The following is a 22,058-nucleotide window of genomic DNA, read 5'->3' as shown; positions in this document are numbered from 1 at the left end:
AGAAAGCAGTAGCTTCCCTCCCATGCAGAGAAGACCTGGACTCCCTTCCTGAGTGATCTGCCCTAAACGGCCTGATGTTACATAACTGCAGGCAAAGAATGTTGAGAAACAAGGGCCGGATTCCACTTGCTGATGGTGTGAGGTCACCCGCCAGTGAGATACGGAAGTTCAGCCTCGTACTGTCGAGGTGCTAGGCTTCCCCGGGGCTGAGTGTTACCAGCTTAACATGTGGCTTTCTGGCTGCTGCGGTGACTGAGTGTGGGGTGTGTGTGTTCGAGGGATACAGAGAATCCCCCCGCCATCACCCTGGGCTGCTGAAGAGGTGGAGCTATTCAGGGTTGCAGTCAGGAGAACACAGGCGCTGGAGTCTGACATGTCTGTATTTGAGAATTTTCTTGGCAAGGCAGGTAACTCCTCTAAATTTAGCGTCCCCATCTGTAAAACTGGGACTTTCAACACCAATCAGAAGGCTGTAAAGATTAACTGAAAGAAGTGTCATCCACTGAGCCTGTTCCTGGGGTCATGTAGTGAGATTCAGTAATTGCATGTTCACTGTTGTTAAGGCCAGTTTTTTTTTGGTGGTAAAGTACATATATTAAATTTACCATTTTAACTATTTGTAAACTTATCGTTTGGTGGCATTAAGTACACTTGCCCTGTTGTGCAACCATCACCACTGTCCATCTCCGGAACTCTTGCATCTTCCCAAACTGAAGCTCTGTCTCCATCAAACAACAACTCCCCATGCCCCCTTTTCCAGCCCCTGGCGACCCTCATTCTACTTTCTGTCTCTGTGAATCTGGCTCCTCTGGGATCTCACAGATGTGGAATCATGTGGAACTTGTCTTTTTGTGACTGGTTTCTTTTTCCTGGAAAATGGGCCAATGATGTATTTTAAATTTAGTTCTATATTTGGGTTAAAGCAAAAAATGTACCCAGTGGTGGAATCACCACCCTACTCCTGAAACCCAGGAAAGCCTCATGGTGTCCGTGATGAAAAATTGGAAAATAAAATATTCTTAACGTATCTTTTGTGTTACAACTAGTTTTATGACCTGTGCTTTCCCTCCCGGCTTTATTGAGGTATAATTGACAAAGAGAAACTATGTATTAATGGTGTACTATGTGAGGTTTTGATACACTGTGTATACATTGTGAAATGATTAATCAAGTAAGCTAATTGATGTAGCTTCCCCTCGCATAGTTATTTTTTTCTTGCTGTGAGAACATTTAAGATCTATTCTCTTAGTAAATTTAAAGTAGACAATACATTATTAACTGTAGTCACCATGCTGTGCGTTAGAGTTCCAGGAGTCTTTCATCCTGCTGAATTGAAACTTTGTACCCTTTGACCACACCGCCCACGCGCCCCCACCCGGTTTCCCTTCTCTTCTCCCCAGCCCTGGCACCCACCGTCCTCCTCTCTGCTTCTATGAATTTGAGTTGTTTAGATTCCACACATCAGCGAGATCATACACTATTTGTCTTTCCGTGCCTGGTTTATTTCACTTAGCATAATGTCCTCCAGGTTCATCCATGTTGTTGCAAATAACAGGATTTGATTATCTTTTAAGGCTGAATAAGACGCCATTAAAGATTTATCTATGTATCTGTATCTTTATCGGTCTCAGATTTTCTGTATCTATTCATCCATGGATGGCCACTTAAGTTGATTCCTTATCTTGGCTATTGTAAATAAGCAGCTGGCTTATTTCACTTAGCACAACATCTTCAAGGTTTATCATGTTGTAGCATGTGTCAGAATTTCCTTATTTTTTATAACTGAAAAATATTCTGCTATATGTAATAACCACATTTTCTCTATCCGTTCATCCACCGGTGAACACTTGAGTTACGTCTACCTTTTGGCTACTGTGAATAATGTTACTAGGAACATTATAATGTTCATATAAAGGGCACAAATATCTCTTTGAGTCCCTGCTTTCTTCTTTTCTTTTCCTCCCTTTTCCTTCATTTTTCTTTTTTGGAGACAGAGTCTCATTCTGTTGCCCGGGCTGGGGTACAGTGGTGCAATCTCGGCTCACTGCAATCTCTGTCTCCCAGGTTCAAGGGATTCTCCTGCCTCAGCCTCCTGAGTAGCTGGGATTACAGGCACGTGCCACCAACCCGGCTAATTTTTGTGTTTTTAGTAGAGATGGGGATTTCACCATATTGATCAGGCTGGTCTCGAACTCCTGGCCTCAGGCAATCTGCCCACCTCGACCTCCCAAAGTGCTGGGATTATAGGTGTGAGCCACCGTGACCAGCCTGAATCCCTGCTTTAAATTCTTTTGGGTATATACCCAGAAGTGGGATTGGATTATATGGTAATTCTCTATTTAACTGCATACTGTTTTCTACAGTAGCTGCACCGTTTTACATTCTCTCACCAACAGTGCACAAGGGTTCCAGTTTCTCTGCATCCTTGGCAACACTTGGTATTTTCTGTTGTTTTGATAACAGCCATTCTACTATGGCTGTGGCTATTGTTCCTTTTCTTTTTCTTTTCTTTTCTTTTCTTTTGTTTTTTTTAACTTACAAGTGTTGAGATATGATAAATGTTTATTTTCTTCCATTTTCCTTGTAGTAACCCCCAAGTCACACCAGTGCACTGCTTCTGTGGTGGAGACTGTGGAAATTCAATAAGGAAGGGAGCAGGAAAAAGATAGGAAAAGGAGAAAGACCTGATGTGGTTGGTGATATGGAGTTTTCATGATGATGGCTAGACTCAAGCATCTTCTCTGAGCTGTCCACAACACTAAGCACTATATACATATTATTTAATGTAACCCTCCCAATAATTCTAGGAGGTCAGTAGTAGTGTTATCTCTGTTTTATAGATGAGGGAATGGAAGATTAAAAGAGAAAATAGTTTTATTACTAGTCACACAGACCCTAAGAAGTAGGAGCCAGGATGGTGATAGTTGCCCATCCTCCCCTCTGGCATTATTGGGACAATCAATATCAGATTGATATATTTAATATCTTTAAGAGTGATTTGAGGCCATGCACAGTGACTCACACCTATAATCCCAGCACTCTAGGAGGCCAAGGTGGGTAGATCACTTGAGGTTAGGAGTTCGAGACCAGCCTGGTCAACATGGTGAAACCCTGTCTCCACGAAAAAATGCAAAAATTAGCCAGGTCTGGTGGCATGTGCCTGTAGTCTCCAGCTACTTGGGAGGCTGAGACAGGAGAATCACTTGAACTTGGAGGCAGAGGTTGCAATGAGCTGAAATCATGCCACTGCACTCTGGCCTGGGTGACAGAGCGACACTTCCTCTAGGGGAAAAAAAAAAAAAAGAATGATTTGAGTGTGGAAACGGTAACACAAAGAGCAAATAAGGGAATGTTACAAGTAAGCAAAAATCACTGGAGTTGAGCTTAGAAAGATAGTGTTGTCTTTCAGACTGCTACCTATCTTCTCTAAGCCTTCATTTTCTCATCTGTAAAATGAGAAAATTGGCTGGGCACAGTGGCTCCCACCTGTAATCCCAGCACTTTGGGAGGCTGAGGCAGGTGGATCACCAGGTCAGGAGTTCAAGACCAGCCTACCCAACATGGTGAAACCCTGTCTCTACTAAAAATCCAAAACATTAGCCAGGAGTGGTGGTGGCTGCCTGTAATCCCAGCTACTTGGGGGGCTGAGGCAGGAGAATCACTTGAACCCAGGAGGCGGAGGTTGCAGTGAGCCAAGATCCTGCTATTGCACTCCAGCCTGGGTGATAGAGCAAGAAAAAAAAATGAGAAAATCATCACCCTGCCTGCTTATAAGACAGGGTTGTTGGGAGGATGATCTGAGGGAACATTTGTAGATGTGTTTGCCATAAAGCACACTTCATGCTGACCTTGGCGATGGAAGGGCCACAGGTGTGTCAGCTGAAAAATCACACAATTGATGAATTTAGAAAGGAGAGCTTTATTTCTTAAGAAGGAGATCGCAACCTGCAGGCGGGAAATGCAACCACTAGTTGAAAACCAAAAGCAAGCACTTTGTTGCCGAAGGGGTTGGCTGGTATACATATTCAACAGGTTCTGGGAGGAGCTATGAATATTGATGAAGGGGGAATGCACACACGCATAGTAAGCAAACATGCACGTTATGTTCCATGTTCACTTTGGGGTGGAGACTTAACATTTAAATGCATTACAGTTAGGTTCTGTACATTGAAAGGTGAGGCAAGGACATGAAGGCACTCAGTGCTCAGCCTCTGTAAACCAGCCAGAACCAGTCCACCGTTGGTGGTCTTATCAGGAGAAAGTTACTGAAATCAGTCTCTTGACCAGTCAAAGCCATAGTTATGGCTGGTGGAACAGGGGTTCAGTTAGTCGCTGTCTGGTGGAGCTGCAAGTGTTTTACTATTGCTTGTCTCAAGGCCAGTGTTGTTTAGCTGCTGGAGAACAAGAAGACCCTGTGGCAGTTAGAGCTTAGTTGATTCTTTAAGTGTAGGGGTGCCTGACTTCACCATTGCCTACACGGCCTTAGGTCCTGTTTATAATTGGGTATCTTATCACCACAAAGAGTCTGTTCTGTCAGTCTTATGATCTCTAACATTAATGCTGGTCAGTTGTGTCTACCATTTAAATGGAAAAGGGAGTACGTATAATGAGGTGTATCCGACCTCGTGTCCTGTCATGGGCGGGAACTTAGTTTTTAAGGTTTCTCTGGGGTTCCCTTAGCCAAGAGGTGGGTGGCTCCATTCAGTGGTTTGGGAGGCTTAGGATTTTTTTTAGTTCTCAGGTGGGAACACTCATTCATTCAGTAGAGATTTCCTGGGCCGACTCTGCCCAGGGGAAGTACAAGACCCAGTGCCTGCCCTCCAGGGGCTCTGCAGCTGCTGGGACAGAGACTGAGGCATAGGGGGCCTAAAACGAACTCTTCAAGGCCAAGCGTGAAGGAGGGACTTCCAGAGAGTCCTGGGTAGGTAAAGGAGGAAGAGATCAGGGTGGGCTCCCTGAAGGAGCAGGAAGAGGAGGCTGGGTGTCCCAGGAGGAGATGGATGATTTCCTAGACTTGCAGGCATCCAGCTGCTTAGCTCCAAGCATGCGAGCTGAGTTCCTGCTGCAGGGGAGACTCATTCCCAACACTCCACCTCGCATCCTCGCTGATGCTCGAGTACTCATGCTGAGAGTATTCATCTTGGTTTTTTTTCCTCCTCTTCAGTAAAGACGCATTGGGCATGTATTATTTATGATAATTAAGTTAATATTTTATATTGTATAGATTTAAATACTTTATCCTCCCGTAATGCATGGAGTTTCTGGGGAGCCCTGCATGCTCTGAGTACTCCATGGAGGCCTCCAACCAGGACCCCTCTGGCTGGGCCCCAGCCCCCCAGGGCTGGCAAGAGCACTGCAGCAGCACAAGCCTGGGCACCATCACTGCCCTGGGCTGATGGGGCTGGCCAATCTCAAGTTTCCTGCACCCTGCTTCACCGAGTTCCAGAGGCCTGGCAGGAGGAAGAGTGTAGGGAGGCCTCTTCTGGGCCTAAGCGCTAGGGAGGCCCAGGGAGCTGCCTCCCCCAACTTCTGCCAAGGCAGGGGCCATGGAAGGGTCCACTGCTGGGATCCAAATGTTAGTCCAGGTGGCACATCCCAGATCTGGGAAAATCCAAAATCCAAATGCTCCAAAATCCAAAAATTTTTGAGCACCCACATGATACTCAAAGGAAATGTTGATTGGAACATTTCAGATTTCAGATTTGGGATATTTGGATTTGGGATATTGTACTAATCCATTTTCATTTTGCCATGAAGAAATACCCAAGACTGGGTAATTTATAAAGAAAAGGAGGTTTAATGGACTCACAGTTCCACCTGGCTGGGAGGCTTTACAATCATGGCAGAAGGCAAAGAAGGAGCAAAGTCATGTCTTACATGGCGGCAGACAAGAGAGTGTGTGCAGGGGAACTGCCCTGTATAAAACCATCAGATCTCATGAGAACTCACTCACTATCTTGAGAACGGCATGGGAAAAATCTGCCCCCATGATTCAATTACCTGCCACCGGGTCCCTCCCATGCCATGTGAGGATTATGGGAGCTACAATTCAAGATGAGATTTGGGTGGAGACACAACCAAAGCGTATCAGAGACTCAACCAGTATAATGCAAATATTTCAAAATCAAAAACAACAACAACAACAAAACTAGGAATCCCAAACACTTCTGGTCCCAAGCATTTTGGATAAGGGAGACTCAACCTGCAATAAACTGCCACAGTCCTGCTGCGATGTGAAGAATGAAGAAGGCAGAACAGTATGTTTAGAATGCCTCCTATTGGTAAAAATGGAACAATCAGACAGGTGCATGTGTACCTTGCTTATTTAATCATAAAGGACCGTGGCAAAATTACAGTATGGTGTTTACCTGTGGGAGACCAAGTGGGGTGGGAAGAGGACTTTATACACACACTTATATCTATATAGTACAATGAGTGTGGGTGTATATACATGTGTGGCTTGCATTTGCATTTGTGTGTGTTGTGTGTTTATATATGTATGTGTGTGTGTATATGTGTTTGTGCAGAGAGGAAACTTCCTGAACTATATCAATGTATTAGACCATTTTTAAAGTCTTATTCCACCAGTAGTGTAAGGTCCCAGGATCTTCCCTGCCCTGGCCTGGGCCAGATGGCAGAGGAGTTTCTTTCAAGCCTCTTTGAGCCCCCAGGGCCCTGGGCCCCTCTCCTCTTCTCCCTCTAGTCCCATCTAAGATGACCCACAACCCCACTACCCATATACCAGCAGCTGTTAACTTTTTTGGCTCCTCCCTTTGCATCTGCATCATCAACATCATTCCCCAAACCTAACTGGATATCATCTTTTTTTTTTTTTTTGAGATGAAGTCTTGCTCTGTCACCAAGGCTGGAGTGCAGTGGCACAGTCTTGACTCACCAAAACCCCTGCCTCCCAGGTTCAAGCGATTCTCCTACCTCAGCCTCCTGAGTAGCTGGGATTACAGGCACGTGCCACCACGCCCAGCTAATTTTTGTATTTATAGTAGAGATGGGGTTTCACCATGTTGGCCAGACCAATCTCGAACTCCTGACCTTGTGATCCATCCACCTTGGTCTCCCAAAGTGCTGGGATTGTATACAGGCATGAGCCACCATGCCAGACCTGATGTCATGCTCTTTGCACAATGTTTTGTTCTGCTTGTTTTCCCTTAATGCTCTGTTACAAGCATCCTCCAAGTTTTTATAAAGTCCTCATGAATAACATTTCTAAAATGCGTTGCAGGGATGGATGGTACACTGAGCTGTCCCTAATGTCTCAGTGGCATCTCTCCTCTGATCCTGGTGGGGGTGCCAGCCACTTCCACCAGTGCTGGTTGAGAGGGTGGAATGGGCCATTGTCCATAAGGTCCACTATGCCCGTAGGTCCCTGCAGCCCCACCTAGCACGGAGGAGATGTTCAAAGCATTTGCTTGAGCATCTGCCTGATATACATAGATACCTGCTTCTGGGAGTCTTCTTCAGGCCCCCAAACTGAGATTTGGTTTTCCCTGAGTTGTGCCTGTGAGAGAGATGCTACAAGCAATGATTCTGTTTTACAGGAGGCTGTCAGCTACAACTAGAGTGTTTATGTCCCCCAAATGCATGCGTTGAAATCCTAACCCCATGCACTGGTCTTAGGAGGTGGAGCCTTGGGGGGCGATCAGTCACGAGGGTGCAGCCCAGTGATGGGGTTAGTGCCCTGTTGAGGAGGGCTTGTTCACAGTGAGAAGGCATCGTCTACAAACCAGGAGAGCCCACACCAGACACCAAATCTGCCTTCTTCTTGGACTCCCAAGCCTTCAGAACTGAGAAATGAATTTCCATTGTTTGTAAGCCTCCCAGGCTGTGGTAGGTTTTGTTTTGTTTTTTGAGACAGGATCTCAAGGCCACCCAGGCTGGAGTACGGTGGTGCAATCATGGCTCACTGCAGCCTCGACCCCCCGGGCTCAAGTAATCCGCCTGCTTCAGCCCCCTGAGTAGCTGGGACTACAGGCGGGTGCCTCCCTGTTTGGCTATTTTTTTTTATGTTTAGCAGAGATGAGGTCTCCTTATGTTGCCCAGGCTAGTCTCACATTCTTGGGCTCAAGTAATCCTCCTACTTCGGCCTCCCAAAGTGCTGGGATTCCAGGCGTGAGGCTGTGGTAGTTTTGAGGGACTAAGGCAGGGCTGGAGCTCTGGGCAGAAAGGGTTCTGTTCCTGCAAGAGTGGAAAGTAGGACATCGTGGACCTTATGGACAAGGGAGTGGAAAGTAGGGCCTCCCGCCTGGGTCCTTACTGCAAGGTCTCACCCTTCCCAGGGAACTGCCTGGGCCTCTGTTTTCTTCTTACTTCCTCACCTCTTGACAGTGAGGGAGGCAGAGGGTGGCGGGATGGGGATAGGAAAGTGAGAGATGGCTGTAAGGTGGGAAACCCCAGCCAGGTGGCATAAATAATTCAGCACCTCAGCAGTTAACGAGTTATGCTTTTAAGGCATGGACGGGAAGCTTGTTCCGCTAACAGGCTAATGTCCTTTTCCTCTTTGGAGAGCAGCTGTCCCCAGCGTTCGTAGAGCTCTGCTTGGGCTGCCTCCATGTGCTTGTCAGGTGGGGACTGTATGCCCAGGTAGGGCCTGGACGTGCACTTATTCATTCACAAGTGCATATTCAAGCCCCTGCGATCTCAGCTGCCATCCTTGGGAAGGGGCAAGTACAGATGGGAGTTGGTGGGAATCCTGGTGGAGGGTGGGGGCCACCAGGCTGGGACTGTTACCGTCAGGCTGTCCCCTCTCCTGCCAGAAGGTTTTGTTCCATTCCCCTGGACGTGAGGGGCCAGCGTGTGTGGGTCTCTGTTCCAGGTTCTTTGGTGGCCCCAGCCATGGGTCCATCAAAGCCCACTGTCCTCATCTTGGAAGAGAAAAGGCACACAGAAGTTCCTCATGGGCAGTGCGTGTCCCTCATCCTGCACACACAGCGTGTCCGGTAAGCAGGGAAAGGCTGGCCTTGGCCTAACCACGGCTGTTGCAGACCTGTCCGAGGCTGCCGAGCCTTCTGCTGCAGGGCTTCATTGCCCAGTCACTCTTTGTAGCTTTCCCAGGCCCTCAGTCCCCCCTCTGGTGTGGCTTCCTCCTACCTTTTGGATCTGCACTCTCCCTCTTTTCTGTTTCACACCATGAGTGAGATCTGGAATGGATTTTATGACTTCAGTACATTGGCTGGTGGCCTCCCCTTAACTTTGCGTTTCTGGGGCAGTTGAGAGGGGTGGCGTGTGGTTCCCTTCTTGTCCTTGGCGATGTGATGACGCTACAGGCTCCTTCCTGCCAAAGTCCCCTGAGGTCTCCCTGGCTCTCACTGGGCCTGCGCCACTCCATGGGGACCGTGAGCTCCGAGTGGCAGGATCTGAGTGCCCGCCCTCCCTGCAGCCAGGGTGGGGTCGACAACTGAGTTGGGCGGTAAGCAGCCCTAGTGGGAAATGAGTGAGTGTAAGCAGGTAGCTAAAGCCACAGAAGCCCACCTAGCTGCCTGTGGCCAAACTGAGCCAATCTAAATCACTTAAGTTTATTACATGCCTAAAGTCGGCTGGGCGTGGTGGCTCATACCTGTAATCCCAGCACTTTGGGAGGCTGAGGTGGAAGGATCACTTGAGCCTCGAAGTCCTTGAGCAGCCTGAACAACATAGGGAGGCATCGGCTCTACAAAAATAAAAAATAAAAAAATTAACCAGGTGTGGTGGTGAGCACTTAATGGTCCCAGCTTCTCAGGAGGCTGAGACAGGAGGATCACCTGAGCCTGGTAGTTTGAGGCTGCAGTGAGCTGTGATCATACAACTACACTCCAGGCTGGGTGACAGAGCAAGACCCTGCCTCAAACATGCGCACACACACACACACACACACTGACTACAATTACTTCTCTGAGTCCATGAAGTGTACTCCTCCCTTTCCCCCACAGTTTATTAGTGCCCCTCCACACAATGTCTCCCTACTCTCTCATTTAATTATCCTTAAAATACCTGTGTGACCTTGGGTGACTCACATGATGTCATAAGGACTCAGACTCCTTAACTATAAAATGAGAGGGGTGTCCTAAATTAGTAATTTTCTAACATTTAAAAAGCAGAGGCACTTTTTTCTCAAATTAAATCCTACACGAGCTCCCTGCTAAACAAGTTAGATACAAGTCACATTTTTCATATAAAAGTTCCCATAGGTTAAAACTTAGAATGTCACTTGCTATTAAACTTACAAATGAGAAAAACAGACCCGTTTCGATGACACATAAATTTGAAATCAGGGATGGTAGTTAATTGTTTAGACATTAGTCTTAGCATTCAATCTTTTTTTTTTTTTTTTTTGAGACAGAATCTCACTCTCGCCCAGGCTAGAGTGCAGTGGCATGATCTCCACTCACCACAACCTCTGCCTCCTGGGTTCAAGTGATTCCCCTGCCTCAGCCTCCTGAGTAGCTGGGACTACAGGTGTGTGCCACCACACCCAGCTAATTTTTTTTTTTTGAAACCAAGTCTCACTCTGTCACCCAGGCTGGGGTGCAGTGGTACGATCTCAGCTCACTGCAAGCTCTGCCTTCTGGGTTCAAGCGAATCTCCTGCCTCAGCCTCCCAAGTAGCCTGGGACTACAGGTTCATGCCACCATGCCCAGCTAATTTTTATATTTTTAGTAGAGACGGGTTTTCACCATGTTGGCCAGGATGGTCTCGATCTCTTGACCTTGTGATCCACCTGCCTTGGCCTCCCAAAGTGCTGGGATTACAGGCATGAGCCATTGCACCCAGCCCATTCAATCATTTTTACATGTGTGTGACACAGTACTAAGAAATACACCATTGAGGCTGGGTGCAGTGGCTCATGTCTGTAATCCCAGTACTTTTGGAGCCTGAGGTGAGTGGATCACTAGATCCCAGGAGTTGGAGACCACCCTGGGCAACATGGCAAAGCCCAGTCTCTACAAAAATACAAAGATTAGCCAGTCATGGTGGTGTGCACCTGTTGTCTCAGCTACTCAGGAGGCTGAGGCAGGAGGATGACTTGAGCCTGGGAGGTGAAGGTTGCAGTGAGCCAAGATCTTACCACTGCACTCCAGCCTGGGTGACAGAGTGAGACCGTGTCTTAAAAAAGAAAAAAGTATTAAAATTCTTGATAACTCCTGTAATCATGTAAGCAGTGGTTGTGGATAGTAAAAAGTTTTTTTTTTAACAGCTCAACTTAAAATTGTTGGGTGAAACAGATGCAGAAATTTGACAAGTGTTGTGTTATTTCTGTGTCACATAGACTCACTAAATGATATCCACGCCTCATCGTAAGTATAAGTAGGATCATACTAAATACAAAATCCTGCAGCAGGCACCGACGTTTTCAGCTGACTTTCGTACCCAATCTAGGGGGCATCTCAAGCAGGGGAGAGCTAACTGAGAGAGCTTGCCAGAGTGGTTCCAGCTCAAGTCAGTGTGCCCAGTGTGTGCTGCCCAGGATGGGGCACGCCCCACCTTGTGCTCACAGAATAACACGGGCAGCCACCTTCCAGGGAGTTCAGACATGAAAATGTGACCTAAGTCTGTGGCCCAAGGTGGCCTCCCAGTTGTTAAAATTTGGTATGTAACTTAGGGTTTAAGGGCTGTTTTTAAATTGTGGTTTAAAAACACAGTTACATCAACATAATGAAAACGAACCTTAAATTTCTGTTGAACCCTCCAAAGAACCCCCACCCCCAAATACTGAGAGCCGTGTTTTTCAGATCTTAGCATACATCAGATTAAGCATGCTAAATTCTCAAAATTTACTGTGCAGCCACCTGACTAATTTGTTAAAATGCAGATTCCTGGACACCACCCAGAGACGCTGATGTAGCAAGTCTGGGGTGGGGCCTGAGAACGTGCATTCCTAACAAGCTCCCATTGACGCTGATGCTGCTGGTAGCAAGATTCACATTCAACGGTTTGGAAACTGTTTGACCAGAGAAGATCTCTTTGGGGTTATTCTTACTTGAAATAGGGGCACAGTGACTTCCTCCAGGTCTCCCTCCTCTCACCTGAGACATGAAGAGACTGGATTAGAAATTTTCCTAGAATCCTATAAGCTTGGAATTGCTTCTCTCTCTGCCTGGTAGGAAGGAACTTCCAGGCTGGGTGTGATGGCTCATGCCTGTAATCTTAGCACTTTGTGAGACTGAGGCAGGAGGATCACTTGAGCCCAGGAGTTAGAGACCAACCTAGGCAACATACTGAGACCCTGTCTCTACAAAAGAAATAAGAAAAACAATTAGCCTAGTATGGTGGTAGGCACCTGTGGTCCCAGTTACTCAAGAGGCTGAGGCAGGAGAATTGCTTGAGCCCAGGAGGTCAGGGCTGCAGTGAGGTGTGACTGTACCCCTGCACTCCTGCCTAGGTGACAGAGCAAGATCCTGTCTCAAAAAAAAAAAAAAGACTTTCACAGGTAACTCAACTCAGATTTCTCACATGCATCTGGTGATATACACAAAAAGCAGCCCTAGATGTAGGCAGAATCAGACCTGCCTTTTTCCTTATGTGACCTGTGACATTTCAGGGAAACCACTTACCTCCCTTTCCTCAGTTTCCCCATCTATCACATCAACTCACTAATCTCTTCCCCACCTCCCCACAGGGATGATGGATCTGAAAATGTTTGGTAAATGACACACTACTGTCTGTACACATGTAAGGAGCTGTTGTAATCAATATCTTTGAAATGCTTATTCATGCAGAACAGGACATTTCAGGTCTCCATATTCTTCAGCGAGAACTTCAAGATGCAGCTGGGTTCTTGAAGTTCAGCTGCAGAAAGCAGAACTTGCTCTTAGGCCTCTGGGGTTCCTCCCCAGGCCACCCTGGGGCTTCCTCCTCCCTTTTTGTAAATCTGATGAGTCTCAGCTTACCCCACTTCTTGGATCCTGTTTGGGTGCAGAGACTTGGCCTTAATCTTCTCTCTTTCCTGGAACTGCACTTTGCCTGAAGTGCAAAGAGGCCCATTCATGATTTGATCTCCTGGCTCCTGCATGGCCAATGGGAGCCCGAGCTGCCACAACGCAGGAAGATGGCTTGATGATGCTGCTGATGCTGGCGGTGATCCCGATGGTGTGAGCTGGAAATGGGGTGCTACGTCATCGTTGTCATCGTCACCATCATCATCCGAGCAGCCACCAGATAGCTTGCACCCACACTGGGCTGGGCACAGCACTGGCTATTTGTCATAGTTTGTCTTTCGACCTCATGGCAGCTCTTTAAGGTAAGTATCATCATCCCCATTTTACAGATGAGGAAACTGAGGCTCAAAAAGAATCAGGAACTGGCCCAGAGTCACACTGCTACTAAATGTGTATGCATATGAAACTCAGAGTCTTCAGGGCACTGACTGGCGGTCTGGCGGCACCACCTCCCTCACCCACCATATGTGGCCTGTCAGGGTTTGGCCAGTACGTTAGCATCATACCACAGGAGAAGCCCAGCTTATGCATCACTGTGAGGGAACAGGCAAGGCTGGCTGGTATGGATGGAGATGGGTGTGCTGGGTGGGGACAGAGCACAGAGCAGCCCTGGCCATGGTAAGTGTTGCACACACCCACTTCCAACCCATCACCCCTGCCCCATCAGAGGTAGGAGGGAGGTAAGAGGATGGGCAGGCCTAGGGAAGGGCAGCTGTCCCAGCGGGGACCTGACAGTCATGTCCTGGTATCTTTAGGGTGCTGAGCTTAGGGACAGAGTCGTCTCCCATTCCATCTAGTTTTAAGCTGCTGTCAGGATGACCTGTCTAAGATGCATGTCACTTCCTTCCTGGAAAGCCTGCCATGGCTCTCTGTTGCCCATAGAGTAAAAGCCAATCTTACCTGCTCAGCATCAGGTCCCCATGTTCTCTGGCTCCCCCACCCTTGTGCTTCATGTGGTGCATTTCACCTGGAACTCTAGACACATGCAACTTCTTCCCCTTCCCCATAAATGTCCTGGACATTTTGCCTTGTACCTTTACTCATGCTGCTCTCTTGGCCTGTGGCACCTTTCTTGTTATTTTGTTTGGCTGAACTGTGCTCATCCTTCAAAGCTGCAGCTGAAGTGCTGGCTCCTCCATGCCGTCTTCCTGGATCTTTGAGATCCTCCGTCCTCTCATTTCCCACCCTGAGCAGCCTTTCCTGTTGAACTCCCTCAGCCTCTCTCTGTTCCCCTTGTCTGGCACTCACCATTCCCCATTATTCTTTCATCCCCCACACAGGCCATGTCTCCCTGAGGCATGCGTTTTATCTGATTTGTTTTTTTTCTAATTTGGTTTGTTCCTGCACAGTGCTTTGCAGACAGTTGGCACTTAACACATAACTGTTGACTGAACAGGCCATGCTAGAGCAACAAGGGACTGCTCTTGAAATTTGAGGATGTGGTTATAGTCCTGGCTCTGCCATTCCTGGTTGGCCAACCTGCTTCTCTGAAGGCCTCAGTTTCCTCATTTGTAAAATGAGGGAGCTGGATTCTATGGGTGGTTCTCCATGTCTAGTATATGGAAGAACTACTTGGGGAGCTGGTTTAAAATGTATATTTCTAGACCCCTGGGAGTCACAATCCAAAGATCTGAGTGGATCTGGGTATCTGCATAATTCACACACACCCAGAGGCTTTCTCATTCAGTTGGTTCTCAGACAACCCTGTGAGTGACTCTGTTTCAGCTAGACTTTGGGGAAAGGCCTTTCTAATTCCAAGGGACTGGTAGAGCAATGAAGGGAAGAAGAGGTTATGGAACAGTGACCATAATGAGTGGGGCAGGGGCCATTAACAGTATCATCACCATCACTATAATCATCACTGTCATCATGATCATCTTCTTCATTTTATTTTTCTTCATTGCCATCATCATCATTACCGTAATCATTACCATCATCATCATCATTATGACCATCATCACCATCATCATCACCATCATTACCATCATCATCATTACCACCATCATCATTACCACCATCCTCATCATTACCATCATCATCATTACCACTGTCATCATCACCATCATCACCATCACTATCATCACCATCATCATCATCACCATCATCATCACCATCATTACCACCATCATCATTACCACCATCCTCATCATTACCACCATCATCATCATTACCACTATCATCATCACCATCATCATCATCATCACCATCATTACCATCATCATCATTACCACCATCCTCATCATTACCACCATCATCATCATCACCATCATTACCACCATCATCATTACCACCATCCTCATCATTACCACCATCATCATCATTACCACAGTCATCACCATCATCACCATCACTATCATCATCATTACTATCATCATCATCACCATCATAATCATCACCATCATTACCACCATCCTCATCATTACCATCATCATCATCATCACCATCATCATCATTACCACCATCATCATCATTACCACCGTCATCATCACCATCATCACCATCACTATCATCATCACCATCATCATCACCATCCTCATCATCACCATCATTACCACCATCATCATTACCACCATCCTCATCATTACCACCATCATCATTACCACCATCCTCATTATTACCACCATGATCATCACCATCATCACCATCACTATCATCATCATCACCATCATCATCATCACCGTCATTACCATCATGATCATTACCACCATCTTCATCATTACCACCATCATCACCACCATCACCATCATCACCATCACTATCGTCATCATCACCACCATCATCATCATCACCATCACCACCACCATCACCATCATAACCATCCTTACCACCACCATCCTCACCACCATATCCTCACCACCATCACCATCAACCCCTTCATCATCATTATTACCATCATCATCATTACCATCATGACAGTCTTCATTATCCTGTTCATCATTGTCATTATCACCATTACCATGTTCACCACATTACCATCATCATCATCTTCATCATTATTACCATCATCATCCTTATTATCCTGATCATCGTTTTCATCATAATAACCATCACCATTATCACCACTACAATCACCCTGGGTACCATCATCATCGTTGTCATCTTTGTTTTTTCTTCGTGGTCACAATCACTATCACCATCTCCACCACCAGCAAAGTCACTACTGCTTCTCAGTGCTTATGAGGAGAGGGCCAGTGCCAACACTTTGTGGGCATTACCTTCTTTAGCCTTCTCAGGAGCCTTGTGAGGTAGGTCCTGAGAGGGCAGGAGGCAGGACTTGGAGGGGTGCCTGACCATGCCCTGGAGCAGACTCCTAGCTACAGTCTGCAATGGCCCCAGCTCCCCAGCCATCCTGCTGTTGGAGTGAGCCTGTACCTTCTCTGGCAAGCCTGGGGAGGGCAAACAGTGTTGCCTTCAACTTCCCTCCCTTCATTCAACACATCTCTATTACAGCCCTGCCTTGTGCCAGACACTAGGTTTGAATCTGATCCAGGTCAACATTTTTTTTCATGTTCGCAAAACAAAGATTTTATTTTTTCTTCTCCCCAACCCCTTCCTCCCTAATCTAAACTCCTGTGAAAATAGCATGCGTAGCTGAGCCTCGGGCCAATTTGTGTCTTTGTACTCAGCACACACACTCTATCTTTCACACCACAAACAGCTTTGCTCAGGAAAATATGTTTTCTCTCTGCAAAACTGCCATTTTCGGGCAACACATAGAAGGCAAAAAGAAACTATTTCACTTTTTCTTCTTCTGGAAAAACCCACCAAGATGTTGTTTTCCTTTGCTTTTTCTGGAGGGGAGATATTTTTGACAGCTTTCTTCCCTAATCTGGCTCTCAGCCCTGTGTCTGGTGCCAATTTGTAAAAGAAGCAGAAGAAAAGCTAGATGAGCAAAGGCAAGATTCTCCCAGAGGGGCAGTAGCACTCTAGATTCAGGAGTAGTAAGGGACCTCTGTGGCAAACCTGTTGCCTGCCCCACTGGGGAGCCCTGTCTCAGAAGCCCTGAATGGGGACACACACACCTGCTTGGAAACAGCTGTGGCCAGGCAGAGGCTGCCTGCTGGGGGGATCTCCATGTGCACTCATTCAACAGGCATCCTTCCAGACTTCCTTAGGATAGGCTGGGGACTGGGCTGGGTGATTTGGGCCGCAAAAATAAACCAGACATGGATTCTGCATCAGTACTTTCCATTCCAATATAGGAATGAAGATACGGGCAGGGCCATGTGAAGGAAGTCCTAGTTTCACTGTGACGTTTATTTTAGCTGGAGTTAGGAGGGATTTGGAGGAGGTGGTGACACTTGTGCTTTCTAGCAAATGTCTTCTTCTAAAATGCTGCAATCAGGCCTCATTTGAAATCTGCATGAAATCCATTTGCTCTCCATTCCTTCCCTGGCCCAGCTCAGAGTACAACCCCTTCTCAGCAGCACAGTCCTGGGATGCTGGCAGATCCCTGCTGAGTGTCCCTGACTCTCTAGTCTTACTGTTCTATTCTCATGGCCTGTCTCTTGGAGTGGTTCTTTCTGCTGTGGACCCCAACTTCCTGCAGCCAGGAACCCCTATGGGCTACACTTGTCTTTGTAGCTCCAGTACCGTGCTCAGGCCTGCCTCAGACCTTATTGCTTACTTTCCTTCTAGATGAAGAGAACCCACTGAGCTACATAAGCCCCAAGGAGGGATCTCAGGAGACCCAAGGCAAAGGTGCAGCTGAGCCATCAGGTCATTGTGGATCAGGAGATGGAAGTCTGAAGATCCCTCATGCTTTTGCGTTCTTGCCTGCTCTCTCTCTCTCTCTCTCTCTCTCTCTCTCTCTCTCTCTCTCACTCTCGCTCTTTCTCTGTCTCAGCATTTTCTCTCCCAATACCAAATTCTCTTTGGCCCAGCCTGGATCAGGAGCCCACCTCTGGTTCAATCAGTAGCAGCCAGTGAACAGGGTCATCTCAAACAAGACTACCATGGTTCACCCCTGTGAATGAAGGGAGCAGTTAGATGGAACGGGCTTGCTGTGAGCCAGGAGAGAGCCAGTAGGTGTGCACTTTACCAACTCTGCCTTCTACTAGCTGTGCCACTTCCCAGAGACTCAGTTTTCTAATATTTAAAATGACCACAAGAGTACCTACTTCACAGGACACTTGTAACACATACCACATGTATTGAATGGTAGTGACATAGGTGGTCAGTGAGGAGCTTGAGAGGGCATTTCCCTGGCTGACCTCCTCGTTCTGGGGCTTTCAGATGAGGGCATTGGAGTAGGGAGGTTTCACTTCATACCATCCCCACCCTCCACGCCTAGGAGAGACGGGCTGGCTGGCAGAGGTGAGAAACTACCGCCCGTGACGGGGATGCTGTCCTAGGGGAACCTGCTGCTGTCTACAGGGCATTAACTGAGTCCCTCCCCTCATGCCACCCCCAGGAATGTCCCTCTCACTTGTGGGATCTGAGGTTGTAAGGGACCCTTGCAGGGGTCGTTGCTGGTGAGTTGGCACTCGGGCCCATGCTAGATTTCTCAAGAGGGAGGCTGTTCTGCTGGGGGTTGTCACTAGGCTTACTTTTTACTTTGACATTGATCAAGGATCAAGGGTGTGCAATCTGAGGATCGCTGGGCACCTCCTCACTGGAGGGCATCCTGTTGGTGAGCAAGATACACCAGCTACCAAGAGAGGCCTGTTGTTTGATGGCATCTGCAGAGAAACAATGGCAGCATGTACATTCTCCATCTGAGCAGTTTAGAATGACCCACAGATTCTGTGGCTGGCCTTGGGTCCATTCTGGAAGGCCTGTTGTCACCCAGATGGAAAGGGAAGGGGGATGAAGGCAGTCCAGGCTAGGGAACTGTGTGTAGAGCCACTTGGAGGTGGAATGAGCCCAACTCAGGCAGGCAATAGGGAGGGGGGCACTGAGCCAAAGCAGGGATCTGTGCAGAGTAAGCTGGGACAGCTGCAGCTAGGGATGAGACTCCTGCAGACTGGGAATATTAGAACAGAGGACACTTTATCCAAGCAGCAGTAGGGAGCCATAGCAGGTTGTGGAGTGGTCTACATGGTTTAGGTGGTATTGCTGTTGCAGATTTGTGTGTAAGATGATTGGATGAAGGGAGATTGGAGGTGTGGACACCATGTGGACTATTAGAGTTCTTCTGTTATGGACAGAAAATGGCTTGAGCCAGGATCGTGGAGCAGGGATGGAAAGGAACGAACCCAAGAGAGATTTTGAAGGGGAAATTGAGAATGGAAAATTAGAGTAAAAGAGAAGAGTTAGAGAGTCCTGGGTTTCAGGGGACTGGCAAAAGGGCAAGTAGAAATGGCGTTGAGGTGAGGAAATGGGGGGACTGGCAAGGAGGGACAATGAGGTCCTCTTCTGTCATGGCAAATGTCAGTCAGCTGGGCTGCTGTGAAGAAAGCCAGAGACTGGTGACTCACACAGCAGACACTGATTCCTCCTGGTTCTGGAGGCTGAAGTTTGGGACCAGTGTGCCAACCATGGCTGAGTTCTTGGTGAGGACGGGAGGGCACAGCCTCTTCCTGGTAGTATGCTCACATGTCCTTCCTTGGTTAGTGCACTTCTGTTTATAAGGACACGAATCCCATCATGGGTGCTACATCCTCATGATTTCATCTAAACCTAATCACCCCCAAACACCCCATTTCCTAATACCATCACACTGAGGCTTGGAGATGTAACATATGGATCTGGGGAAACACAGTCAGTCCATATCAGTGAATATGAGGGGTCTGTAAGGGTCTCCTAAAGGGACAACTGATGATAGCATTCAGAGACAAAGGGAAATGGAGGTCTTTGCACAAGACCAGGTTGGGTGTGGGATTTGGGGGTCAACAGCCCAGAAGGAAAACTGGGGCTATGAGGGTGAAGGGGCCTGGGAGGGATGATAGAGACAAGGCAGGGTTCTTGGGGACAGCTCACATGAAAGAGCAGAGCCTACAACTCAGGACTGGGAGGGGCATTGAGGACTCAGCCAGCATCACTGGTGTCCTAACAGGTGAGGCACCAGGCACAGGGTAGGGGTGACTTCCGGGAAAATGAGGTATTGTCCTGGCTCTTAAAGAGCTCACAGCTAAGTAAGATGGAGAGACAGGTACCAGGGAGCAGCCTAGTCGGGGGTCACTTGCAGAGAGTTCAAATCCCACCCTGCCACCTGCCAGCAGTGTGACCTTGGACAAGCCACTGAGCACATCTGAGACCCAGTTGTCCTGTATGTAAATGTGGACTGTCATACTGCCTGGCCCATAGGGTTGCTGTGAGGGTCAATGGGACAAGATATGGAAAGACCTCTGCCCAGCTCCCAGCTCATATGAAGTGCTTGCTATGAGCTGTAATTATTAGTAAGGAGCAAAGGTACATCCACCGAGTGCCAAATGCTACCTGTAGGAGTCCCAGTGAGATTGGATGGCTGGGATCTGGCCAGAAACGTGGAGCTCCTACTAACAAGAATAACACGGCAAGGAGCTCATCAAAGTCACATGCCTCTCACTTATTGCTGGTGGGAACTCAAAATGGTACGGCTATTGGTGGTTTTGTACAAAACTAAGCATACTCTTATCATACAATCCAGCATCGTGTTCCTTGGCATTTACCCAAAGGAGTTGAAAATTATGTCCACAAAAACCTGCATACAGATGCATATAGCAGCTTTATTCATAATTACTGAAACTTGGAAACAAGCAAGATGTCCGTCAGCAGGTGAATGGATAAACTGCGATCGATGCAAACAATGGGATGTCACTCAGTGGTAAAAAAGAAATGAGCTACCAAGCTATGAAAAAACATGGAGGAACCTATTCTTAAGTGAAGGACGCCACCCCGAAAAGGTGGCTTCATGTATGATTCAAACTAGACGACATTCTGGAAAGGCAAAACTATGGAGAGATTAAAAAGCTCAGTGGTTGCCGGGGCTGGGGGGAGGCAGGGATGAACAAGCCAAGCACAGAGGATTTTTAGGGCGGTGATACTGCTCTGTATGATAATAAGGTAATGGTGGGTAGAGGTCATTATACATTTGCCAAAATTCACAGAATGTTCAACACCAAGTATGAACCCTAATGTAACCTAGGGACTCTGGGTGATGACGATGTGTCAATGTAGATTCATCAATTGTAACAAATGTACCACTCTGGCGGCGTGGGATGTTGATAATGCGGGAGGAGAGGAGCTTCTAGCCCAGCCTGTAGGAGGCGCCAGGTGGAGGGAATATTTTTAAGATGTGTGACACAGTGATGACTGTCCTCACTTGTTGAACGCGGAGTACCTACTCTCCTTCTGTTCTTACTCACCGTATTACAAGTAATGGAGCAAATAACTGCCCCCAGGCCACACCGCCAGTAGACATGGTTGTCTTGGCCCTCATCTTGCTACAAGGCTTTGAGCCACTGGCCCAAGATAGTCATCAGCTCAAGTGAGTTGCTGAAGCCTAATGTGATGTGATTTGGAGTAATTTACTACTTCTCTGAGCCTCAATTAGCTTGACTGTAAAATGGGGTGAATACCTACTTTGTAGCATGGTGGTGAGAATGAAATGATGAAATGAATATGAATGCTCTAGATCTTCATTGGTCAACAGGAATATAAGGTAGACCGTAAATGTGAATCACATTTGGGGTTTTAAATTTTCCAGTAGCTACAATAAAACAAAAAAAAGTAAGAAGTAGATGAAATTAATTTTAAGTCTATAACATATTTTATTTAATCAAATATGCATAGTCACATGCCACATAACATCTCAGTCAATGGTGGACTGCATAGATGAGGATGGTCCCATAAGATGATACTGTATTTTCATTATACCTTTTCTATGTTTAAATATGTTTAGATTCACAAATACTTACCACTGTGTTACAACTGCCTACTGTATTCAGTACAGTAATGTACTGTGCAGGTTTGTAGGCTAGGAGCAGCAGGCTCTGCCGTATAGCCTAGGTGTGGAGTAGGCAATGCCATCTACATGTGTAGTAGGCCAGACCATTTAGATGCGTCATAGGCAACACCATCTAAGTGTGTAGTAGGCTAGACCATCTACGTGTATAGTAGGCTACACCATTTAGGTGTGTAGTAGGCAACACCATCTGAGTGTGTAGTAGGCTAGACCATCTGAGTGTGTAGTAGGCTAGACCATCT

The 22,058-nt window shown here is 47.2% G+C and overlaps 1 protein-coding gene across 1 annotated transcript in view; it reads left to right on the top strand.

The window, feature by feature from the left end:
• Nucleotides 1-22,058, top strand: part of XKR6 (XK, Kell blood group complex subunit-related family, member 6) — a 299,994-nt gene that overhangs the window by 152,961 nt on the left and 124,975 nt on the right. The gene's annotated exons all lie outside the window — the stretch shown is intronic.

The sequence above is a fragment of the Colobus angolensis genome, unplaced genomic scaffold (assembly GCF_000951035.1).
Source record: "Colobus angolensis palliatus isolate OR3802 unplaced genomic scaffold, Cang.pa_1.0 Scaffold210, whole genome shotgun sequence".
NCBI classification, from domain to species: Eukaryota; Metazoa; Chordata; class Mammalia; order Primates; family Cercopithecidae; genus Colobus; species Colobus angolensis.
This window is presented reverse-complemented; position numbering and strand designations above follow the sequence as displayed.